The sequence below is a fragment of the Alexandromys fortis genome, unplaced genomic scaffold (genome assembly GCF_014885135.2).
Source record: "Alexandromys fortis isolate MF-2015 unplaced genomic scaffold, M_Fortis_MF-2015_v1.1 scaffold_53, whole genome shotgun sequence".
Taxonomy (NCBI): domain Eukaryota; kingdom Metazoa; phylum Chordata; class Mammalia; order Rodentia; family Cricetidae; genus Alexandromys; species Alexandromys fortis.
In genome coordinates, this window is record NW_026067939.1 from 701,034 (window position 1) to 725,956 (window position 24,923).

Here is a 24,923-nt window from a genome sequence, read left to right on the forward strand (position 1 = left end):
CAGCCCTGCAGAAGGAGCTGGGGGAGGGGGGTTTGTGCTCTCTTCCGGGACTATCGCCCCTGGATAGCACACACTCACCCGTCCAGATGGAACTCTTCAGCACCTAAACAGGGCCGCCTGGTAGCCCAGTGATCCAGGGACAGAAGGAAGGACGGGGCAGGCAGTGCAGGATCCCAGAGAACACAGGAGCCCCTGGAGCCCAGGCTGAGGGTGCCGGGCTCTCTTACTGGGGACCTTGAGGCTCACTGCTCTGGGAGGGCTGATTGTTTTATAATGTTCGTCTGTTTCTCTTTATTCTTATAATGCAACATTGAAATTGGTTCTCCATTAAATTCTTCTGTTTGAATTTTATTAACTATTTCTAAAGCTTGTATCTTAGCAACTAGATTGACCAACTATTTTAGTGATAAAAGAAAAATGATAAAGCTGATAATGTTTATAATTAACATTACATAAATATCATCCAAATTAGTTATCTCCTTTAATCACTCCATTTTAAACTATCCAGTGTATTATCATACAGAGACCTAAATCCCTCCATTGTGATGCTATTTCCCACTTTTTAATGTGGGGAAAAAACACTCTTTTTTTTAACTAATTCCTCCCTTTAAGAATTACTCATTGTCTTACCAAATCTACCAACAACAATGATGATGTGAGGCTTATTGTTGCTGTATAGAACAGTAAAACCCTATAGCAGAGCAGGGCAGAACAGAGCTAGGAGGATAAACCTAAATTGAATGCTGGGAGAAAGAAGGTAGAGTCAGGAGAAGCCCTGCCAGAGACAGACACTGAAACTTTACCCAGTAAGCCACAGCCTTGTAGCGATATATGGATAAATAGAAATGGGTTAAATTAAGATTTAAGTATTAGCCAATAAGAAGCTAAAGCTAATAGGCTAAGCAGTGATTTAATTAATACAGATTCTTTGTGGTTATTTTCAGAGTCTGAGTGGACTGGAAATGAACAAGTAGCCTTCTACTACACACACACACACACACACATATGTGTGTGTGTCTGTGTACATATATATATATATATATATATATATATACACACACACATGAAGGTAATATAAATGAAATTGCTAAATAGATGGGGAGTCAGAATCCCAGCTTGCCATTTCTTATCATAGAATGAAGCTTTCAGTACAACATTTAGATTGCATTTAATTAAAGTGGTCCCACGGACTCTCCAAAACAACCCAAGCTGTTTCCGAAACTATGGGTTGCCTTCAAACACTGGCAGCAAGGCCCCATTGCTGATGATACCTATTTAACACACAGAACATGAAGAAGTTAATCTGGTGCCTATAAAGAGCCTTCACTCAGGAACCTAGAGTAAAATTAAATAAGACTGGACTAAACCTCTCCCCTAAATAACTCATATAGTGACATTATACTTTGTAGACCAGCGTTTTTCTCAGCTGTCATTGGAGAAGCTTCTTCCTGCAGCAGATGGAAACAAATACAGAGTCACAGACCCACACAATGTAGAAAGTGAGAGACCTTGGAACACTCAACTCTAGGAAAGGATGTCTCTATCAAATCCCGCCCTCCAGAGGTTAGGGAACCCCATGAAATGGGAGTTTGATAAAGAGTGTTAGTTATAAAGGGGATGGAGGGCACCAAATAATCAAGACCCTTGAAATGAACATGAGGAAAATATGAACTTACAGAGACTGAAGCAGCGTGAACAGGGCATGCATGGGTCTGCATGAGGTCTTGTGTGTACATATCATGACTTTCAGTTGAGTGCTTTTTATAAGATTACTCAATATGTGGAGGAGTGGATCTCTGACTCATGGACCTTCTCTTGGTATTTTTTTTTTTTACTTTGTTAGTTTGTTTTGTACAACTTGTTGTGACAGATTTTTTTTAAAAATTTTATTATAGTTTACCTTGTTTTATTTAGTTATTATCCCTTAGAAACTTGTTTTTATTTTTTTCTAATTAGACATAGAAAGGGAGTGGATGCAGGTGGGAGGGGAGATGGAGAGGGACTGGGAGGATTAAATGGAGGAGAAACGGTAATCAGGATATATGATGTGAGGGGAACAATCTATTTTCAATAAAAGGAAAAAATAAGCCAAAAACACTTTTTAAAATGATTTCTTTCCATGTTAATTGCTCAAGTGAAAACAATGGCATGTGCTGGTCAGATAGAGCCTGACTAATACATTAATTTCCGAGCAGCATCTGGTTATTGCCCAGATTTTCATTTGCAGCATTTTTACAGGAAGGATTCCAAGAAAGGTTCACAATCAGAATGAAAGTCTTTCTCCAACTGCTGAGAAGATGTTAATTGATTAATTAATTAAAATTTGTACAGTTTATCAAAGGACTTAGGTAGAATTACTGACGTAAACCCAGGAGTAAGAGATTTGAAATCACTTAATGAGTTTCTGTAACTTCCAGCCTCAGACTTCCCTTGGGCCTGACAATGAGCCTAGCCAATGGCTAAGAATTCATCTCCACTCTGGCCTGGGATTCTTGTTTTGCTGCTTCATCCCAGAAGATTCCTTCTGTGGCCTGATGACATTTTGTACTTGGAAGGAGTGCCTTTGTTTTGGGATCTTCAGAGCTGTTTATATACGGCCCCTGCTTCCCATCTGTGAACGCTCAAAGTCCACTCAGCACCTACTGTTATTGTCAATCAGTGTTCTCGGCTAACTGCTCACAAAGTTCTGGAGTTTCTGTTGTGAACTCTGAGAATGTAATTTCGCTGTCTTCTTGCAGTTTTCTGTTATATGAACATCCACTAGGCACAGACATTCCCTGCCTGGATTCTGTTTTCATTCCTCCACCCCCACCCCTGCCTCTTTCTTCTAGTCTGTTCTTTCCTGTGTGCCTCGTTTAGACAGGGTTACAAAATGCATTGGTTCATCCTGGCAGAGTGAACTAGTTTCTAGACAAGAACCTCACTGGTCTACTTCTCTGTGTTGAAAGATACCTTAGCATTTATTCCCATCATTATATATTCCTATGACATAAATAGCCCAGAAATGTTGCTACTACATGTTCAGAAACCGTAAGTCACTCAAGAGATTGTTCTGACTCTAAATAAAACATGGAATTTATTATTAATAACTCATGTTTTTTAGTTTAAATGCTATAATTAGACAACCAAAACAAGGCTACTCTGTGGATTAATATCTTAAGGTCTTACTTAACCTATCATCCATCTCTCAAAATATGTAATTTTTCCCATCTCACTATTCAAGCAGGAAATTGAGAAAGTCTTTCCATCATTAAGAGAAGACTGTGAAGGGCTCCCACAGAATGTTGCCACAGTCTGAGTGGCTTAAACAGTAAACATTTCTTAACCACAGTTCTGGTGCTTTGGTAGGCCAAGGCTAAGGTGTGAGCAGATTCGGTATGTGGGTGTTCTGCTTCCTGCTGTGCAGACATCTCCAGCTGTATTGTTTCATCCTAACTTGTGAGAAAGCAGAGCAGAACACACAAGTTGTTCCTGTATCTTCCTGTGAATGCTCCAATCTTGTCATGGAAGCTCCACCCAGTGCCTTAGTGACATCCCAGTGGCCCTGCTTCCAAAAGAATTGAAAGCAATGTATGTCTCAGAGTTCAACACAGGGCATTTGAGGGGACATACACATGTGATCCATAACATGTTATTTTCCAGGTATTTTCGGGATAGGCAGGAAGAGAACACCTGCATCAAATAGCTGCCCTGATTCTGATACCTACACTGGGCATGGTTTCCAATGCTAACATTGTGCTTTCAGTGCCCACGGTTCAAATGTTTCAAATGTCAGCCCTGGTTGGAGGAACTCATTTAAAGGGTTGTGGAGTCTTTGGGATGTAGAAGTCTGATAGAGGTTATAGCGTAATGGGTGGGGTGCTTTGAGATTTTATAACCTACTCCCACTTCCTGTCCACTTCCTTACTACAGCTGTGATGTGAGCATCTGTCTTAGTTACAGTTTCTACTGCTATGAAGAGACATCATAAAGGTGACAACTCTTTATGAGAGCTTAATTTAATTTGATTGGGGTGCTTACAGTTTCAGAGGTTTAGTTTATTATCATCATGGCAGGACAGGGCAGCATGCAAGCAGATTTTGTGCTAGAAAAGGAGATTGAAAGTTCTGCATTTTGATCCACAGGCAAGATGAAGTGATCTGTGCCTAGACAAACTTCAGCATAGGAGTCCTCAAAGCCTGCCCCCACAGTGACACACTTCCTCCACAAGGCCAATTCCTCCAACAAAGCCCCACTTCCTAATAGTGCCATCCCTATAAGCTAGCTTCCGGAGGTCAACTACATTCAAACTACCACAGAATCCCTTCTTAAATGGTGAACGCTAAACTCTTCTGTCCTTGAGTTCCTTCTGTCAGGTGATTTGTTATACACTGAGAAAAGCAACCAACCAGAGAGATGGTAAAAACCTGCCACTTAGAAAGAAAGACTGTATAAATATTGTAACAATGTCAGCTGCTCCCTGCCTTTTTATCTTTCCTACCGAGGAGCTAATGAGCTCAGAAAGCCAGTGTGTGCTGGCATCTGTACTTAGCATCTGTCTGTTGCGGGAGAGGTGGTCCATTACGGCTACATCTTGATTTTTAAAAATAAGCCAGACAACACTGATTTTTGGTTATTTGTTTGTTTTCTGAACTATCTTGATTTAAAAGCTGCCTGAATGTTTGAAAACTTTGGGTTAGGCCAAAGCAAGCATATCTGCAGGGCTGCTGTGGCCCTGTCGCAACCATGGATTTGCAACCTTGAGTGTAGGTGAGATTTCAGCAAGAGTTTTATGCCCAAGAAGATACTGAGGTATCATGGAGCTGCTGTTACACAAAGGTCATGCAGTTAGTATGTAAACATATGTGTACATATACTTTATCCCCATGACCTAGCTCCAAGGGTGAGCAAGAGGCAAAGATTCTAAAACACATTGTGCTAAGGCTAACCTTTACGCTATTCAGGCAAGGTGAAAGTTAAAAGTAGAAACCAAGGCTAGAGAGATGGTTTACTATTTGAGAATGTTTGGAATTTGGAATCTGATTCAAGGAGATGCACACCTGGCTGTAGGAGATCCACTGCCCTCTTCTGGCCTCTGTGGGCACTGTAGTCTCCTACATATAACCATATAAAGCATACACTTATTTAAAATTTAAAAAATTAAAAAAAAATAAATCATTAAGATAAGAATTAATTTTGTTTGTGAAAAAAATGGATGTACCGGCTCTTGCACACCTAAATATTTAGACAAAGTTTTCTATCTACTGTGCCCAAAGGCTTCCCAAGTATTGTTTCTTGTCCCTGGTTGGGGAAAGCAACTCCCCATTTTACATATCAGGCCTTTTTTTTGTATTATATTTATCTTCAGGTCACCTAAAGGCCTGAAGATATTGTGAATTCTGACATAGGAGAGATGATCCTGTTCTATAAGTTATAACATGAGCATCGTCATATTTTTATTTTTAATTAAAGATTATTTTATATATTATATTTTGATCATGGTTTCCTTTTCCCAACTCCTTCCAGCTCCTCCTCAGCTCCATTCCCTACCTACCCAACTTTACGTTCTCTCTTTCTGTTTAAAAGCAAAAGCAAAAACTGAATACACAAGAAATAAAACTGGACAAGATTACAAAAACAAAAATCAAAAAAAAAAGGCAGAAAACAATAAGATCAAAAAAAGTGTCAAAGCAAAGCAAAATGAAACAGTGTGGAAAAATACCTCTGAGTTCATTTTGTGGTGGCTAACTATTCCTCCAGGTTGACCTTGCCTTGGCGTCTGATTGGTAAACCCAGTGACACTTTAACTTATTCCCCCTTTGCTAGTTGGTATCAATTTAGGTGATTGTTAGAAATGAGACCCCTTGTCCACTTCCTCCATTGCAGTGCTGGGTCCATTTCTGGTTTGGACCTTTTCAAGTCTGTGCCTACTGCTACAGTCTCAGAGTTCATATGTGCATCCCTTTTGTGCCTGGAAAACTGTTTAGTTTATTTGGTGACTTGATGAACAGAATGGCTTTGAGCCAGGAGCTTGGTACCTTCTGTATGCATTTACCCCACAGATCGCCTTCTCCACTGCAGTGTGTACTGACCTTCTCTGAGCATTCTGGGACTGATGCTGGATGTTCAGTAGTGAACCTCTTTTGTGGGAAGAACCTTGCTATCTTCATTGCTATCTGTCACAGTAGAAATCCAATGACTGTCTCTTAATGCTGATTTGAGGCTGATGGTATCCTGACCCTGCTCTCAAGTACTGTGTACTATTTCAGACTAGTTCTTTTTATTGGTTTTGGTTTCAGACCTTCATATCCTCCATTACGCTCACACTAATGTTGCAAATCTTTGAACATTTTATATGATTTCTTGCTATTCTGAATCATCCATATTACTCTAAACGATTGCATTTCACTTTACTGAATTTGTGCATTTATTTTGCACTTCAGCCATATTACTGGTCTCTTGTGACTTTTCAGTTAACCCAAATGTACCCTACAAAAATGACACAAGTATGTGCATGAGCTGTAAATACGCTGATTGCAATAGAATGCAATGACAGACAATTTTTTTTTCTGAATAATCTAAGATAGAGAATGGGATTCAAGATGCCCATAACTACAAGATCACAATGCCAGCATACTTTCACCTAATGCTGTATTTTAACTCCAATTTGATGACTGGCTTTTTAAAATTGCTTTTTTTTTATTAGTTTTCCATTTAACTTTTTATTGATTCTTCATGGATTTCCTATCATGCATTGTGATTTCACTCATCTCTCTGCCCCTTCCCATCTGACCTCTACACTTGAAACCTCCCTTACAGGATAAAACAAAATAAAATTTAAAAGAAAAGAAAAGAGAATAAAAAGGAAAAGAAAAATCTCACAGTGGAAGCTGCAGTGTGCCACAATGAGTCTCACAGTTTACCATTTAGTCCGTATGTCATTACTTGCAAATGTTCATTGCACTGAGTCATTGGTTTTGTTTGAGGCCTCTGGTTTTTGCTACATCATCAGTGCTGGCTCCTCACTGGGTCTCCCCTTGGTTATCCTCTTGTCCTGGAGATCCTGTAACTTGAGGTCCGCAGGATCAGCCCCTTCATGTGAGGAAGGGAGGCTGCAGGACATAGAGGCTGTGGCTTGAGTTCTGTTGTAACACAAAGGGCAAAACTGTGGGATTGTGTCTGGGGAGCAAAGAGAGAAGAGAAGGTCTGTAGGCAGACCTGATTTTCTAGACGGCGTGGCCTGTGTTTGAACAGTGAGTGTCTGCTTGAGTTAATGGGTGGGATACAGTGACAGGTGTGGGGATGGAGGATGGGAGGGGATGGTCTGTGGGATCAAGCATTAACTTATCTTCCGTTTTTACAAGAAGTTACTATATACACTATGTATATTTTCCCAGTTCCTTTAGAAAAATACAAATCTGGTTAGTTTTTATTCAAGCCATGGTGGGTTTGTTACCTGCCATTTCCTCTGAATATTAATAGCTCTCTCTGTTTGCCTAGAGATGTTCTCAGCTTACCATGTGTACCATGTGTATTTCGAAGTCAGTATATTTTTTTAATGGAGCAGATTTGCCTGTCTTATTTTGGTTTATTCATTTGGTAGCCTTTCTCAGTAAATTTTCCCCCTGACTTTCATCAGCTCCTGGGTGAAATAAATCACTAATCTGAGGCAGGAGACTTGACCTGAGTTGGCAAATGGTATCTGCTGATATCCTTAGTCATCTTGGCCTTCAATTCCCTCTTGAGATTTCTAGTGTAAAGAATGACTTTTATTTTACAAGTAAAATGAAAATAAAATAAAAAGGAAAGACACCGAGTGGCTCACTGGTGCCAGGTTCTGCTCTCCACTCTGCTCTTTTTCTGACACCCCTAGTCTTCTTCGGAACATGCCTACTTGTGTTGTGTGCATTGCAGGGTTTCTATGTCTTAACTTTCTCTAGCCAGTTATGATGTATGTTGCTTTTATCTACGTTCACAAATAATCTATTCCTACTTTCTTCTCTTGATGTGCTTATTTAGTGGATAAAGTCTTTGTAGAAGGTTATGGTCTTACTTCACACTTAGCATGAATCCTTTTCTTTCCATTGAGTTTGGGAGAGTTTACACCTATACTAATAAGATCTATTTCATGTGCATATCAAAACCATCTGTCATTATATTATACCTGCTTATTTTCTGAAATTTTGGTGCCTGCCACCTTAAAATTAATCCTAATTATTCCTTACAATTTAAATAAAATTTTATTAATATATCATACGATACTTTCCCAGAAAAAATGTAAAGACAAAAGGAAAATTTAAACACCAATGAGATACAGTAGAATTTGTAGACAAATGATTGGATAATGCGAGAATTATGTTGAGTGACTATACAAAGACACTCTTTTGGTGAGATATGCCCTTCTTCTTTAGTTTCAGCAGAAATAGCCAATTCACATCAAAGCTGGTTGAAAGGAAGACTTCCTCCACATTTTTCATTATCCATAATGCAGCGACTATAACAGCATGAGACCTGAAAGCCAGATTGTGCTGCACAGGTGTGCTCCTGTGCCCATTAAGATGCAGTAATCAAACCCAAGGTCACATCTCCAGGAAACAGGTAAGCAAACAATAAGGACTGTGTAAGGAGGAGTGTGACAGAGTGGGTGATGTGGTTCACCATGTTCTGAGAAGTAAGATTTCCCCATATAAGGCTCCAAAGGTGGCATTCATGGTGGCTTTCAAGGTATATTATAGCAAGATTTGTTTTGAAATGTTTTTATTTTTCTGAACCAAATGGATCCCACTCTTACTACTTCTTAGAACTCTCCTATCCTATGAAGGACCACACCAACAACAATACAAAAATCAAAAGAAGATTTAAAGAAAAAGAAAGGATTTATGTCAATAAACTATATAACTTAAATATATAAATTCTTTCACATACAAATTGTTGAAAACATAACAAGAAGAAAGAATATTTTCATAAAATAAAATTGATCTGGCCATTAACAGTCTTTCAATAAAATAAAGGTCGGCCTCCCATAGGTCACTGGTGAATGCTTCCAAACAAAGAAATTCTTTCTGGAGATGAAAACTTTCTCATCTTGTTGTTTAAGGCCACTATTACTATGACATGGAAGCCAAGATATCACAGGGTATACAGGATTACCTTAGGAAAACATGAGTTTTAAAGACACCTGAAAATTTGAAATATTTATATATGAAAGAACTACATAACCTATTTTTTGTATTTACATGAATCTTAATTTTCCATCTCATTCTTTGACATAATCTAGAATATATGTGTTAACACTGATGTTAAATCCTTAAGATCACCCCTTCCTACATTTAATTATTTCATTTAATTTTCTTCTAGTAGCTACATTAAATCTACAAATATTTTTTACAGTACAGGTGAAGTATAGCCCTCAGTGTTCACATTTTTCCATCATTTTTCATGATCTCTAAAGAAGAGTCAAACAGAAAGAAGCTTTCCTGTAGATTATGCAGCCAAGACTTGTGAGTGAGTCATGATTAATTTTTACTCTGAAATGCCACCTTTTCCCTGGCATTCACAGTTCTTGACCCACTCTTGACAGCTCTCACTTCTATGGGTCAGCACAGGACTCTGCCCTAATTGGATCATTTATAGCATCTGCAAAGGCCAGGCAGTATCACTCCAGCTTGCTGAAACCAACCACTCCCAGAATTTATACTGTGCTCAAAATAGAAGAAATATTGTATTATTTGCATTATTGCAAAACAGAGCCAAGCTAAATCAGACAATTTTGAAGAAGGTTCGATTTTAGAGGCTCATGAAGCTAATTTGTTAAACAAACTTAGATAGCAGTAGAAAAAATATCACTATCTTAGCAAAGCTGTTTGTCCATCACTATGCATGTGAGAATGATTTCTATTTTACATACTTTTATGTAAGACTATTAATTTGTTGTGTAACCATCCTTTTATATACTGTGAAGATGTGTCTCTGCCAAGGTGCCTTCTGATTGGTTTAACAAAAAGCTGAATAGCTAATAAGCAGGCAGAAAGAGGTTAGTTGGGACTTCCAGGCAGAGAGAGAAGAAGGGGAGATGAATCTAGGTACCAGAAAACATGGAGAGGAAGCAGGATGTGCAAGATGGAAGCGAGGTAAAAAGTCATGAGACAAAGTGTAGATTAATATGGATGGAATAATTTAAGTTATAAGAACTAGTAGAACAAGCCTAAGCTATAGGCAGAACCTTCATAATTAATAAGTCTCCTGTTACTTTTTTGTGACCTGGTGGTCCAAAGAAAAACCCATCTGCATTAATCTAATAGATGATGGTCTCTCAGAAGTAGATGAAGAAACAAATACTTATGGACAGCTAATACTGACTAATGAGGAAATGGTAGGAAGAGTTAATCTTCAGAATAGCAATACAATTTCAGTACTGTTCATGCACTCAGGGAGAATGCCAGCATCAGTTTATTCAGGAACACAGAGTGATCAGTTGGAGAAGGAAGGATTGGATTGTCCCCGGAGCACATTTCTGTCACACCCCACTGTATTTCTAATACTGAAGCTCTTAGAGGACTTCAAGTGTGGAGCTGCTGAATTCATACTGAAAGTTTAACCACCCACGGCAAATGTGGCTACATTTTACTTCTGAATTCATTCTTTTTAAAATCTCATCCTGAGAAGCAATTGAGGCAAATACGCTGCATGGGTTCAATTGCCTGTGTATTAGTTCTCAGATACAATGAATGCTTTATTTGTCCTTCCTTTCCCGTTTAACCAATTCAACACACATACAAATGCTCTCAATGTAATGGTATAATGGAAATATATCTTACAGGCTGCCGCCTTGGGAAAACCACTCAGTTTATATCTTGAGGGAGAGTTCTGGGTTTAAGATTCTATTTCATTTTAAAGTATTGCTTCTGTGACTTCAAAGAAAAATCTTTCTTCATCCCCATAAGTCAGTGTTTGTTTGACATTGTTATCAACACAAGTAACATTACTCCAAGGGGAAAAGACATAGTTTATTCTAAAGGAAAATATGGGTGACCATGGCCTGGAAACAGTTTAAAGTTGCCTTAAATTCTACCTTACAACATGGTAATAGTTTTATTAAATTATTACAGTACCAGAACAGAGTAAGTCATAAGTCAGGCCACTTTCCATTTTTGGAAATACCAGGTAGGCAGGCTACAGCAGATTTGGGCAAGTTTCAGTTTTATACCATCTAAGGGCAGTCAGTCATGTAGCCGGTGGAAGCTTTGGAATGAACGTATTTTCCAAAGGATTTTCTTAGTAGCCCCACAGAAGCCAGGCCAAATGCAGAGCTGGCCAATGAAGAGTAATTGAGAACGCTAAAGGTGGCCCAAGATAATGTGACTCGGGATGTACCATGTCATTAAAAATCTAATCAGTCAGTCTTTGTAGTCACAACCTTGTTCTTGGGACTGTCCTTGATTGCAGGCTATCACCACAATGGTATCACTCAGGTTTCTATAATATATTAAACATTTTTTATTCAATAAACTGACCAAGAAAGCAATATGTCATTGGTAATAATACTATGGTTCAATTTTACATAGCAAATACATCAATTATGAATTTTGTTAATCATTTTCTCTGGAGTGAAAGAGAGATTGAATTAACATGATTATTTTAATGAAAATACACTGTAATTTAAGAATGGTCACATTTCAATGAACACAGAGTAAAAAACTAGGTGTCTTTCTCACATGGCTCTGCTCAGGGTTCAGGGATCTATGGGAAAAGGGGCAGAAGACTATAACAGCCAGAGGTAGGGGATGACTCTAGGGAGGCAGCATCGTCCCGGCACAGCAGGGTTGTTGCACTTAGGAACTCACAGAAACTGTGGCAGCAAGAAAAGACCTAGACTAGTTCAAGTCAGACAAGATGCCAGTGCGAGAAAGGGAAGTGGGAACAAAGAAGCTATTTGCAATAGAAATCTGTGGTGAGAAGAAAAATAAAAAAATAAAAATAAATCTTGAATGGAAGAATACTAGCTATCATCAACACTCCAGTGCAGGCTTCATGCTCAGGTCAATATAAAAGTACTCCGTGGTGTTTCTTTTTTAATGTTTAGTTTCTATTGAATTTTTTGTCTTTTTGTTTTGATGTTGATTTTTGAAAGAAAAAGAAACAGAAGAGAGTTTGAGAGCCAAAGTTACATTTTAAGTTTCAGTTACTATGCCTTAGAGATTCAAATAACAAAAATGCCCGTGGTTCACAAGCCTCGTCCTAAGCACAGACAGTTCCTGAAATGCTGAGGCCATTGTTTATGGGAGATAATAAGACTCATCTTTTTCAGTCCCCTAACCATGTTTGTTTGGCCTATCTGCACCAGATGTGCTAGATCACATATGCCCGGGAGGTGCACAAGCTGAAAATATGTCAGGGTGCAAGCTAGCTCTGATTGGTTGCAGCCTGGAGGTATGTTGGGATGTATGTTTGATGCTTGCCCCTGATTGGACCTGATGGGAAATACTTGAGCTGCTGTAAACCATGACTTGGCGCCATTTTCTGGGAACCTAAAAATGGACCTGACCACAGCCCATCTACCTGACCAGTATTTAATTAAATCTTGCTTCAAATTTTCTTTAAATTGTTGTAGTGGTCTTATTCTTCACTGGTGGGAGGGAAGGGGGAGAGAGGGAGGGAAAGAGAGAGAGAGAGAGAGAGAGAGAGAGAGAGAGAGAGAGAGCTTGAAGTCAGGTGGATAGCAAGATGGAAGAATATCTGGGAGGAGTTGGGGTGGAGAAAAGACAATTTCAAAAATTGGTTACCAGGTTTGGGTCTTAGAATACCATTCATTAAGCTATTTGAATGGCTTAAGAGATGGCTCAGTGTTTTCTGAGCAAGCAGAAATGCCTGAGTTCAGAGCTCTAGCGGACATAGCAGTGCATACCTACAATCTAGTGCTAAGGAGTGGTACTGGAGACATCTGTGTCTTGATAGCTCATTGGCTAGCCAGATTAGCTAGTTGTTAAGTTCCGTGTTTAGTGAGAGACTGTCAAATACCATATTTGCTTCTGTGTTAAGGTTTCTATTGTTGTGAAGAGATACCACAACCACAGCAACAATTACTGTTTGTCGTGGCTTATATTTTCAGAGATTTAATCCATTATCATTATAGTGGGGACACAGCAACATGCAGGCAGACATGATGCTAGAGAAGGACCTGAGAGTCCCACATCTTGACCAACCAGGCAATAGGAAGTGATCTGAGTGTCATACTGAGTGAAACTTGAGCAAAAGAGACTCTGAAGGCTGAACCCACAATGACACTTCCTCTAAGAAGGCCATACCTACTGCAAGAAGGTCACACTCCTAATAGTGCCACTTCTTATGAGCTTTCAGGGCCAAATGCATTCAAATGACCACACCCTCATATGCATAATCCACATTTAGATGTGTGTGTGTGTGTGTGTACGCGCGCACTCATGCACGCACACACACACACAAACACACTTGTACATGCCTGCATGTGGAAAGGATGTGTAGGTCATGGAAAAGTAAAGCAGATCAACCAAGAGATCAGAGGGAAAGAACTTAAGGAAGGAGGATGAGACAAGGAGAAATGAAGCCCACAGAAGGGGGTCAGGGAAAGTGGGAGAGCGCAGTGGAAGAGTTAAATGAATATGAACGTATACTATGAAAATGCCACAGTGAAATCCTTACTTTGAATGCTAATTTTAAAAGCTCAATAAAATAAGCAAAATACCATGTAATGAATGAAGAGACATACAATCTATAAATGGATTTACAAAAACTACAGCAGTGTTTTCAAGACAGAGTTTTTAGGCTTTTAAAAAGTAAATGACAAAGTTAAACTAAGTAACCAGAATTTAAACACACAACTTGAACTTGAAGCTTATGCTGATGCGGATTTTCTGTTTCTTATAAAATGGAATTCTATGCATTTATTCTCTACCTTGTATCACATATGCAAGGTAGATTGCAATCTGTGAGTTTTGCTCCCAGAACTAAAATCTTACCTTGATACATGTGTGTAGCTCTTCCAAGCACTCACATCTCAAATGGATGTGCATTTGGTAACAACTCCGTCAGCAATGATCTGGTCTCTATCTAGGTAAGTTAAGGCATTTTACTTGAGTGAATCTCTCACAGTCACTGGTATTTCATGAAGTGCTTTCCTCCAGAGCTACCTCCTGTACTGGGCAGACTCCTTGCCGGGGAGAAAGAGAATACACAACCGTGCCTTGACTTCAGCCTTGGCAAGCTCTGATTTCTCCTGAAGACTCTGAAGAGTTTATGCATGGATCCTTCCTTTGAAATCATACAGAACCCTGAGAACGATCATCTCTAATAGTAATTATCTAATTATTAGATAATTAGATAATTTCTGCTTCATTTCTGCAATCTTAAGCTATACTCTATTGAGACACAATTGCTTTAACTAATTAAATTATTGTACCCACCATCTGATTAAAGAGTTACTTTAATTTCTCACCTCTGTGGTGTCAGAAACCAAGAGAAGGAACTGGAGGAAGGAATTTTCAAAGTTCAACATCCTGGAAGTGAATGGTAGAAGATGCAAAGAGAAGATGACGTCACAGGAGACTTGTGCGGTGCTGCTTTTCTTTCTTCTGCTTCTGGGGGTGGGTGGGGAAGATGCCCTGATGGAACAGATCCAGGGATGGGGAACTGAAAAAAAAAAACAGTTCACTTTTCTTTTCTGAGAAAATCTCCCTGTTGTCCAGGGGAAGGATGAAATAAGGAAGTCAGGCCAAGAGTAATATAGAAGACTGACCTCAGTGCCTAGCTGAGTAAGCGCTAGGAACATTTCTGCTATGTAGCTGAAAATGGAATGAGAGGAAGAAAAAAAAAATCTTGCCAAGAGAAGAAAGATTTTAAAAATTACAGAAAACAGGCTCAGAGAAGTCAGAGTTCATTTAGTGGGGATTGCATTTTCTTAAGAGGAATGGAAGAAAGTGAGTTACAAGCAGAATTCATGACCACACTAGTAATATTTGTAAATAAGGCAAAACTGCACTAATGAACAGGGAGGGGGTGAGAAGACAGGGCAGGCAGGCTGCGCCCTCTTGCTCTGTATGTTATTGAGGTGTGGCTGCCACCTGCTGGCCGGTATCAATGCCTGTCTTGACTTCTGTTTGGAGAAATTTTTAATTGATTTTGGGGAGGACCCCTCAAATAGCGAAACCCCTGCTTCTCCTATGACCTCCTGCAAAGTGGCTTCTCTGCATTCCTCTCAGTAGGCAGAGAACAGGAGTTTACATCATAAGAATTGAATTTTAAGCTAATTTTATGTGCACAGCTCCTTAGAAGGGTCATTGTTTTACCATATTCATTTGAATAGTTAGATGGCAGCCCGATGAGCAAAATCAAGCACTCAGTTTTTCTTAAAGTGTTTTCAGCTGACAGAATTTCATTCACTTCGTGTGTTATTTATGACGAGAAACGTACTGAGTATGAAAAGGCCAGCTTAGTGTCTCAACAGTTCCTTTACTGGAGAAATGGTACAAGGAAGGACAGATAGAATGAGGATAGAGTAGAAAGAGAGCAAAGTGGATCTTCCTGCAACTTAAGTTTTGCTTTCTTGTTACCAAAGTCTTTGAAGGTAACACAACTACAGATTTATAGAATTCACACGTACAGATGGTTAAGGCTCTTTGCTATTATTTCTAATATTAATCTTATTGCAGAAAACTCATTTATCCTTATTAACAATAGTTTTGGAAAATTAAACAACCTCAAAATAACACTGTTTGTATCTTTTAATAGTAGAAGCGAGCTCCTGGAACCACATAGTATAAACTTCTGAATTCACGTTGGCTTCTTTTTCTTCCTGATAACAGAGTCTCAAGTGAATCCCTGATGACGACAATGTATTCATCCTAAACTCTGGTCATGGAATACAGCACAGTGCCAAAAAAAAAAAAAAAGTGGCTTCAATGTGACCCTTACCATCTTTCTGTCAGAAATGTGCCCGTTAATTTCACATTCTGTTTTACACCTTTTCATCTGTATTTGTAAAGGTCATCATTGTCTCTCTGCCCTGAATCAATGGAGGGATTTTGTATTTGTGAAAATGAAAAGAGAAAACTGTTAAATATTAACAAACAAAAACCCATCTCTTGAGATCTGCATCGAAATATCCCCAAGTCTTTGATGAGTGCTAGACAGAGCATACAAGATGAAGTGCTAGTACATAGAGAAAAAGCTAACAGGGATGTATAAACAGAATATTGCTAGAATATATAAAACCAAGGTGTTGCCAGAGTACCAAGAGATCAGGCAATTTGTTTTAATTTGGAGCCATTTGATGTAAACTCCAAAGGAAGGTGTCTTCATAAATTGAACTCTGAGTGATTTACCCAAAATCATTATATCAAAGCTTGAAAACAAGACTCCAAATGATCAAAGCAGTCTGTAACTTACCCATGTAACAAAATTCTTTTTAAAGGAGACAGGAAGACCCAGATACCTAAGAATGCAACAAACAAAATGCTCAGTGTGCCCCCCAAAATTACTGGACATGGCAAGGACTAGGCAATATGATCTATACTCACCAAGTGGAAAAGCGAGGGTTTGTGGTATATGGTTTGGTGTAGAGCACTTGCCTCGCATGAGAAAGATCTTGAGACTGATCTTTGGCACTGAAAAAAAAATCACTTGAAAAAATAGTCACATTAATAAAACATCGACAGACGATGAATCAAAACGACTTCACATGTATACTTCATTTTGGTACATACAGCCATAAAATCATGATCTTGTATAGCTTAACCTGACTTTATAGCTGAGAAAATTTTGACACAGATAAAGTAGATAAGCTGCCAAAATACATCACCGTAAGAGTTTCTAATGTTGCTAATAGTTTCAAACTGCATTTTGATCCTCCCAAATCCTTAATGCTTTTTAAAAGCTATGACATGAACATGAGCCATAGGTAAAGGAGGTGACTATGGGAGGTAGGAGATTTATGACACTAAGTTCTCTAGCTCATTCATCAGGCAAGTGTTCAAGTGTAATATTACACCTCTGTGTGTATGTCTGTATTGCGTAGCTACTGTGCCAAGCAGATGATGTAACTTGATGCAAGTTGTTTTTGTTATCATAAAGTGTACTTTATAATCCTGTAGTCAAATCTCTGCGAAGCTATTATAACAATGACTTTAGTAGAGCATGAGTGTGGTGGTGTATGCATGTTCAGAGGAAGAACACCATTAGAGGCCAGTCAAGGTCACCCAGCTAGAGCTCTCTCTGAGAAAGCAAAAGACAAAACACTTTTCTAATATGTACTTCTCGCTAGTTGCAGAGGTCAATGCACAATAAATTAAGGGCTTAAATTCAAACATTGGGAGAAGTTGGAAATGTTCCAGGATACTAAAATGAGCAGACTTTTCAGACAAGAGCCCAAAAGCCCAGAGAAGAAAATCAAAGAATTGTCAAATGAAATTACATCCAACCCAAGAGCCTAGAAAGCAAAGGAACCAAGCAGTAGGGGGCAGAAACAGCCTACAGAATGGAGAAAATGTTTAGAATGTCCACAAAACAAGTGTTGACACCCAGAACATGAAAGCTCCAAAATCTTAGCCAGAACAAACTAGCCCCAAACCAAACAAAACAAAAGCACAGCCAGCTAAGAAATGGGCATTAGCCCCACACAGGAAACACCCATTTCTCTAAAGAGAACATATAACAGGTACACAAAGCAATTTTCAACCTCACTAGCTATCAGATGAACTCAAGGAAAGATAGCATCTCAGTCCAGTAAGAACAGCAATTGCCAAGAAGAATAAAGAGAGTAGTAGCTGTAGAAGGGGATTCTTGAACACCATTGGTGAGAATGAGAAGTAAAATAGCTCACTACAGAAAATGGAAAGAAGATTGCTCAAAAATTAATCATTGAACTGCTGCAAGATCCAGCCTTTATATCATTGAACACAGACATGGACAGACTAACAGACGGTCGGACAGTTATCAAGATGACTGGACTCCTGCTTTCTTGCAGCTCTAATCACAGCAGACAAGAAGCAGCCAACTTGTCTATGACATGAAAAATGAATGGAGACCATGTGTGTGGTAACATTATTATTATTATTATTAGAAATTTATTCATCCATGAAAAGAATGTGAGCCCATGATTTGCTAAATCAAAACAGACCGTAGATCACAATGCAGAGTACAATAAGAGAGCCACACAAAGGCAAGTCCTGTGACATCTCACTAACACACGGAATCTGAAATGTGGACCTCACAGATTGGGAGCAGAGTGATGGGTAGCAGAGCTTGGGAGAGTGGGGACATGAGGAGAAGGAAGTGGACATGAAACTTCCATTAGACTGGAGTAAGAGGTTCTCATGCGCTTTTTGCAGAGTTACTACTCAGCATAACAACTATATGTTGTAGATTTTGCATAAACACAAGGTAGGATTTTGAAGTTTTTTTAAATACAAGATGATATATATGATATAATTTAAACAATTGAGGCAGAACACATCAAAGTGGGGGGAGTGCAAGTCAAATAATTCCAAGGTAACTCCAAATAGGGTATTCTTAGTTTTTTTTTTTTTTTTATTAAAAGGGAAAACTCATGGAACAGAAACAGGGTTCAACATCAAGGTGTGGAGTGTGGGAAGAGAGGGGTGAGCAGATGGGACTGTGGCCACCCATGCCTCAACCTGGTCCACCCTCTCAAAGTCTATTAGCTGAAGGAGGATACCCATCACCTCCCTCTTTTGTTTAAATAAGAGAGTTCCAAACCCAATACAAACTGTATACAATAAGAGCAGATATCAAGTATAAAAATTAGAATTATAACCAGCATAAACAATAGTAAGCAAGGAACATATGCTAAATGTTTCAATAATAATTCTATCCTAAGGAGTCTAATATTAATCTTATATTAGAAATGGCTTGTATAAATCATAAGAGAAAAGTAACTATGATTATCTAATCTTCAACCTCAACAAAGGCCTGAGAAGGAAGATACTATTACTTGAGAAGGCAGGAAGTGCAATCAAGCAGCTTTCAAAATGTGCAGTAGATGACAGAGACAACTGGCTAACTGGGCAATCACCAAAAGTCTACTTTCTTTTTCTTTTAATTTTTATTTAAGTCATTTATTATATTTTTGTATTGCAAAGAGTGGAAATAAACATGACTTTATATATGACAGTGCAAACACTTTCCAATGTTGAAACAACCAACTTTGGCTAAGGCCTAGAGTTAATCACGAAAGCGGTAAGAAGAAGTGGGGTGGGATGTTGGAGGTTGTTTTAACTAAAGCGCTCCTTTTATGTGGCAAGTCAGTATACCTCAAGAAAGAGTTCAAACTTGTGTGACTTTTCTTACTGAAAATTTTTATTAAATCAACAATGTATTCTTATAATGCCTATGAATTCCTTGAACACAGAGGTATGGGATCTTCCTTAACGGTTGTTGGTCAGGGAGCTAAAAGTTATCATATATATTGTAACTTTTAGCTTAATATTTAAATTGGAAATATATATATACATATATATATATGTATGTATGTATCTCAGAGCATTGGGTGCAGATCCATGTAGCCCTTGTGCTTGCTGCTTCAGCCCCTGTGATGGCACATGCACCTTGCTTATTTGTTTCAGAGGGCCTTGTAATCCTGGTGCCCTCCATTCCCTCTGACTCTTACAACCTTTCTGCTTCCTCTTCCATGAAATTTCCTAAGCTCTGGAAGGAGGGCTTTGATGGAGACCTCCTATTTAAACTCTCTATGTACTGTCTGACTGTGAGTCTCTGTATCTGTTCCCATCTGCTGTGGAAGAAGCCTCTTTAAGTGATTGTATAAGGAACTAATCTATGAGTATAGCAGAATATCATTAGGAATCATTTTCTTGATCGTTTTTGCTGCTGCTGCTGTTGCTTTAGAATAGTAGCGTTTGGTTTTAGCCCCAGTCTCTGGGCTCTCTACTATGTTATTAGGCCTGAGTACTCTGTTTCTTATCATTGGAGGTTCAGAGATTAAGAGACCGAGTGCTCAGCCCTAATAACATCTTTCTCTTCCACCACCCCCAAGTCAACATTTCTTAGGGAACATTGAAGAAAAGTCAGAAGGAGTGTAAGGGCCAGATGAGGGGGAGGAGTCCTACTGTGAAATGCATCTGTACTGATGGGCTGCTCACTCAGGAACTTTTTTCAGCTGTGTTTACCAGCACACCGATCCTGTAAGTCAAAATTCCATCACGGATGGGAGGGTACTCCCCAGGCATCGTTTTCCACTGAAGAGATATTGACAGTGGTAGCTGATAGCTTCATGGTGGAAGGAGACTTTTCCTCTTTGAGTGGCCACTGGTAGATTTCCCATGCCCTAGTGAATGGCCTTATACCCATACATATTTGAACATCATTAATTCAACCTAGCATGGTATTAATTAAAAAAAGGGACCTAAAGTTCAGAGGATGCCGTGTTTAGCAGGGAAATGAGAGGGAATCAGGGGTAGCTATGATCACACTTCGCATTATACATTTATGGTATCTTTGAGTATAAAGAAAATAAAAAGAAGTTTATATGCCAAAATGAAACTTCATAGTTCTTAAAGCCCTTGTTGATAATTTATTAGTCACTTAGACATCTGAATCTTGATTTCCTTCCCTTGTATAATAAACAGAATAGTGAGAGTAAATCTCAAGATTCTTAAGACAATCTAAATTACAAACTTCATTCAAAACAGTATCTAGCACAGGGTCAAAACTATGTGTATTGGCACTGGTTTACAAGAAAAGATACATTTCTGAGTGGTTTCTTTTTGTTGGAAACTGTGAGTTGTCGATGCAAGAGACCTTTGAAAGAGACCACCACGAAAGCCTCATTATCTTCACTGGAACATGAAATTTGTTTTGCACATGACTTCCTTCATATTTAAGCTGAAAATGAGATGTCCTAAAAGCACTGTCTCTCCCAGTTTCAGGGAAGAGATCTCTCTTTTTTATGTAACAAAAGAATGCCTATTACTTTCAGTGGAGAAAATAGAAAGCAGTAAGTACATTGAATACAGCTTGAAATTTCTGTTTCAGTAAACTTTTTTCATTTTTTAAAATATCTTCTTTAGAATTGGTATGTAAAATAAGATTGTTTTAAAAATAAGAAAAAAGAAAACATTCACTTCATCACATAAATCCCTATGTTACATTCTTGAGAGTACAATCAATGCTCCTTAACAAGAATAATACCATAAATAGCCATGGGCTTTCATTCTACATTTTGGATTTTTTGATGACAATAGTTAGTGCCCAAGAAATAACATCAAGGATATTTTAAGAGACTTAGCGTGTGGCACTTATTCACACATAGAAGGTAATTTTCAAACATTCATCCTCTAATGAAGAAAATGATCATAGAGGTTTCCTGAATTCTGCCCTACAGAGCCACACCCTGACACAGACCAGCAATGCATCAAATTCCAGAAAACCTCTTCCCTTCCAAGTTAGGATTGAGTACATTTTCAGAGGTATCAGTCTTAGAACTGGACACATTCCCAATGTTCACCCTGTGCACATTTAGCAATCAATGTAGCTATCCTGTTACTTTCTTTTAAGAGGGAAGCTTGTCACCTGCTGTATGAAACTGCAGAGGTGAGAGGAACCAGCAGTGTGATTAGCAAGGCATTAGTGTCAGCCAGATGTCAAAGCTGCTCCTTTCTGCTGGTGACAGGAAGTGAAGCGCTTGGAAATCAAGCCACGTGACATTTAAAAGTCCTGTGTGACAGATTTCACTCATTGTCTTCTGTAGGGGGAGGCCTGCTTGTTTGTCCTGGCAACCCAGCTAGCTTAGCCCCGAAATAACCACACAGAAACTGTATTAATTAAATCACTGCTTGGCCCATTAGTTCTAGCTTCTTATTGGCTAACTCTTATATCTTAATTTAACCTAACTCCATTAATCTGTGCATCATCATAAGGTCATGGCCTACCAGTAAATTTTCAGCATGTCTGTCTCCTCTCCAGCAGCTCCATGGGTGTCTCCCTGACTCTGCCTTTCTTTCTCCCAACATTCCCTTTAGTTTTCCCTGCCTACCTAAATTCTGCCCTATCAATAGGTCACTGCAGTTTCTTTATTCATTAATGGCAATCACAGCACACAGAGGGGACTCCCACATCAGTCTTCACACAAATAAGAGGAAAAGATAAATTGGTATTTGTTCATTATTCTTCAAATGGGCAAAATTTCACACTTGCATCATTGTTGAAGTGACTGTTTTCATCATCTGGACTTCAGTGGTCTTACAAGTGGTGATATTTTGTTTGTGTTTTAGCAAATAAACTTGCCTGAAGATCAGAGGGTGGAGCTAACCATTAGTTTAACTACAGAGGCCAGGTAGTGGTGGCACACACCTTTGATCCCAGCACTTAGGATCTCATGCCTTTAATCCCAGCACTAGGAAAGTGGAGATAGGAATATAAGGTGGGTGGAGATAGGATCTCTTGCCCATTCAGTTTGAGGATTCCTAGAGACAGAGGCTCAGCCCATGCAGTTTGAAGATTCTGTAGAGGTAAGAAGTCTCTCTAGTAGCTGGCTGCACTGCTTTTCTGATCTTTCAGATTTCACTCCCTAATATCTGGGTTTGAGTTTTTGTTATTAAGACCAATTAGATTTGCACTACACATACATGCTCTGGCTATTCAGTTTAGTTTTTTACTCTCTTATTGATCTTGCCATGCCTGGGCGGCGTTGATCAGCAAGTATATTGAGAAATATTGTTGAGAAAGTTGTCTGCAGCATAAAATACAGACATTTACTGAGAGCATCTAACATGGAGGTGTCATTTTGGAAACTATGAAGTTTGTTTTATACACAATACAATATAAAACATCACAAAAATATCCACTATACAGTCTAGATTACTGCAGTATTTTATTGTAGATGTAAACTTGTAATGTTTACAGACATTGGTGACCTCCATTACATGCAGTTTATTAGAGTGTTAGGCTGTCCAATTAAGAGCACTTGCTGTTCTTGTAGAAGACCTGGATTTGGTTCCTACAACCCATATGACAGCTCACAATTGTCTGTAATTCCAGCTCCAAGTTGTCAAATATTTTCTTTTGGGCTCTGTGGGTGCTAGGCACACATGCACTCTGCATACTGAAAGGGAAACAAAACACTCATACACATAAAATGAAAATATAAATATTCAAAATAAAGATATAAATATTTGAGCTTTTAAAGTGGGAAACATTGCTATTTAAGACCATATTTACTTTTTAAATTTATAGTTCTGGACTGTAGTTTTATTCGTGATTATCACCATGATGGTCACCAGACCTCAACCACACAGGTTGCTCGCGTTGTAAATCTGTTTTACAACAAGTGGTCACTTCATAAACATGATGCATGCAAGACTCACTTCCTGTGCTGTTCTCTCTGGCCTGCCGGGAAGGAAATGTCTGCATCTTTAAACAAAGTCCCCTTTTGTCTATACATCTGGCCTGCCGTTTCCAGACAGGGTGTCACCAAAGAAGTTGGCAAGTAGGTGTAGGAAAGTATCTGCTTTTGCTGCGGATCCAGGTCACCAGGGAGAGAAGCAGTCTAGCTTCCAACTTCTAGGCTTGTTGGCATGTGAAATTTCTTATGACAAGGCAACAGTAAGTGTCTTCCTGGTTTCAACCTTCTAGTAAGAAAAGACTGGATACTTTTTGCTGTGCAGTGTTTTTAGAGGGAAGAACAGAAGATAAGGAGTAAAACATGCTCTGTCCTTCAGGATTTGCAGGCCTAGTACCCAGTACCATGACACTTCAGGATTATTATTCTAGGGAACACTACATGCTATAAACTGGCGACATTTTTCATTAAGTTACTATTCCTTTTACTATGATGACAACCTGATCGACTGGTTTCCAGTGCCCAGGGGATCTAGCAAACACTTTCTTGGTAGAAAGAGAACAGAGTGAAGATTCTAAGATCTTGGCAACCTTCTGTGAATGTGAGTTGATTCACTCAAATCTAAAGAGCATAAATGTTTACAGAGGAAAGAAACTTTAAGAGCATTTACGTTCTCTCTTACATAGATCTGGAAATTGAGAACTGGGGGTGGCGTGACTTTCCAAAGCTTCTGATTGCAAGTTTATCTAGGTAGAGATAGTCTTCCCACACTGGATTACTGTAGAGTAAATGGAAGTAACAGACAGTCTGCCCACATTTGATTATTCTAGTTTCAGTAGAGAAAAAAAATGTTGTTTCTGAACAGGCAAATCTGAGACATCTTGCCCCAGTAGGTTACTCTCAAAGGCCTTAGCTCGAACCACCAGGAGTTTACTCTGGAGTTAGTGAAATCAGAATCCAAACTCAGCTGCTTGACATTGGAAATTTTGAGTGATGTATCTATGCTTCTGGTTTCTAATATTTAAAATGAGGCTATTAATAGCCCAATCATACCTAACCTACAGGGATAATACTCAGTAACTAATAGGAGCCACCCATTAAATCTTAGATATTAATTAAATGCAATTTCTTTTTCTCTTTCATGTCTTGGCAAATGTATCAGATCTGATTTATTTATTTATTTATTTATTTATTTTTTTTTTTTGCTCTTGTGTACTGGTTTTGTCTATAGGCAAGACTAGCTGAAGCACTCTTGACAGCAATGAGCACTGCAGGAGGAGCAGTAAGGATGAGCATTCTTTTAGGAGTGTGGCCCCTGGTAGGTTGTCCATGCTCCAGTGGATTTCCCTATCCCCATGCACTAATCAGACTCAAAGGGCTATAAAACCTACAACAAAAGAGGAGATGAAATTGGCAGAAGGGGAGTCTGGGAAAAGTTGGAAGACATCAGCAAAGATATGCTCAAAATACACTTGACACATGTATGGAGCTTCCAAAGAATAAATTGTGGAGCCTCTAAATGTGGGCCCATTTCCACCTTGTCTGATGGTAGGAGACTTGGAGGTTCCTCTAAGTGACTGACGAACATATTGCATATCCC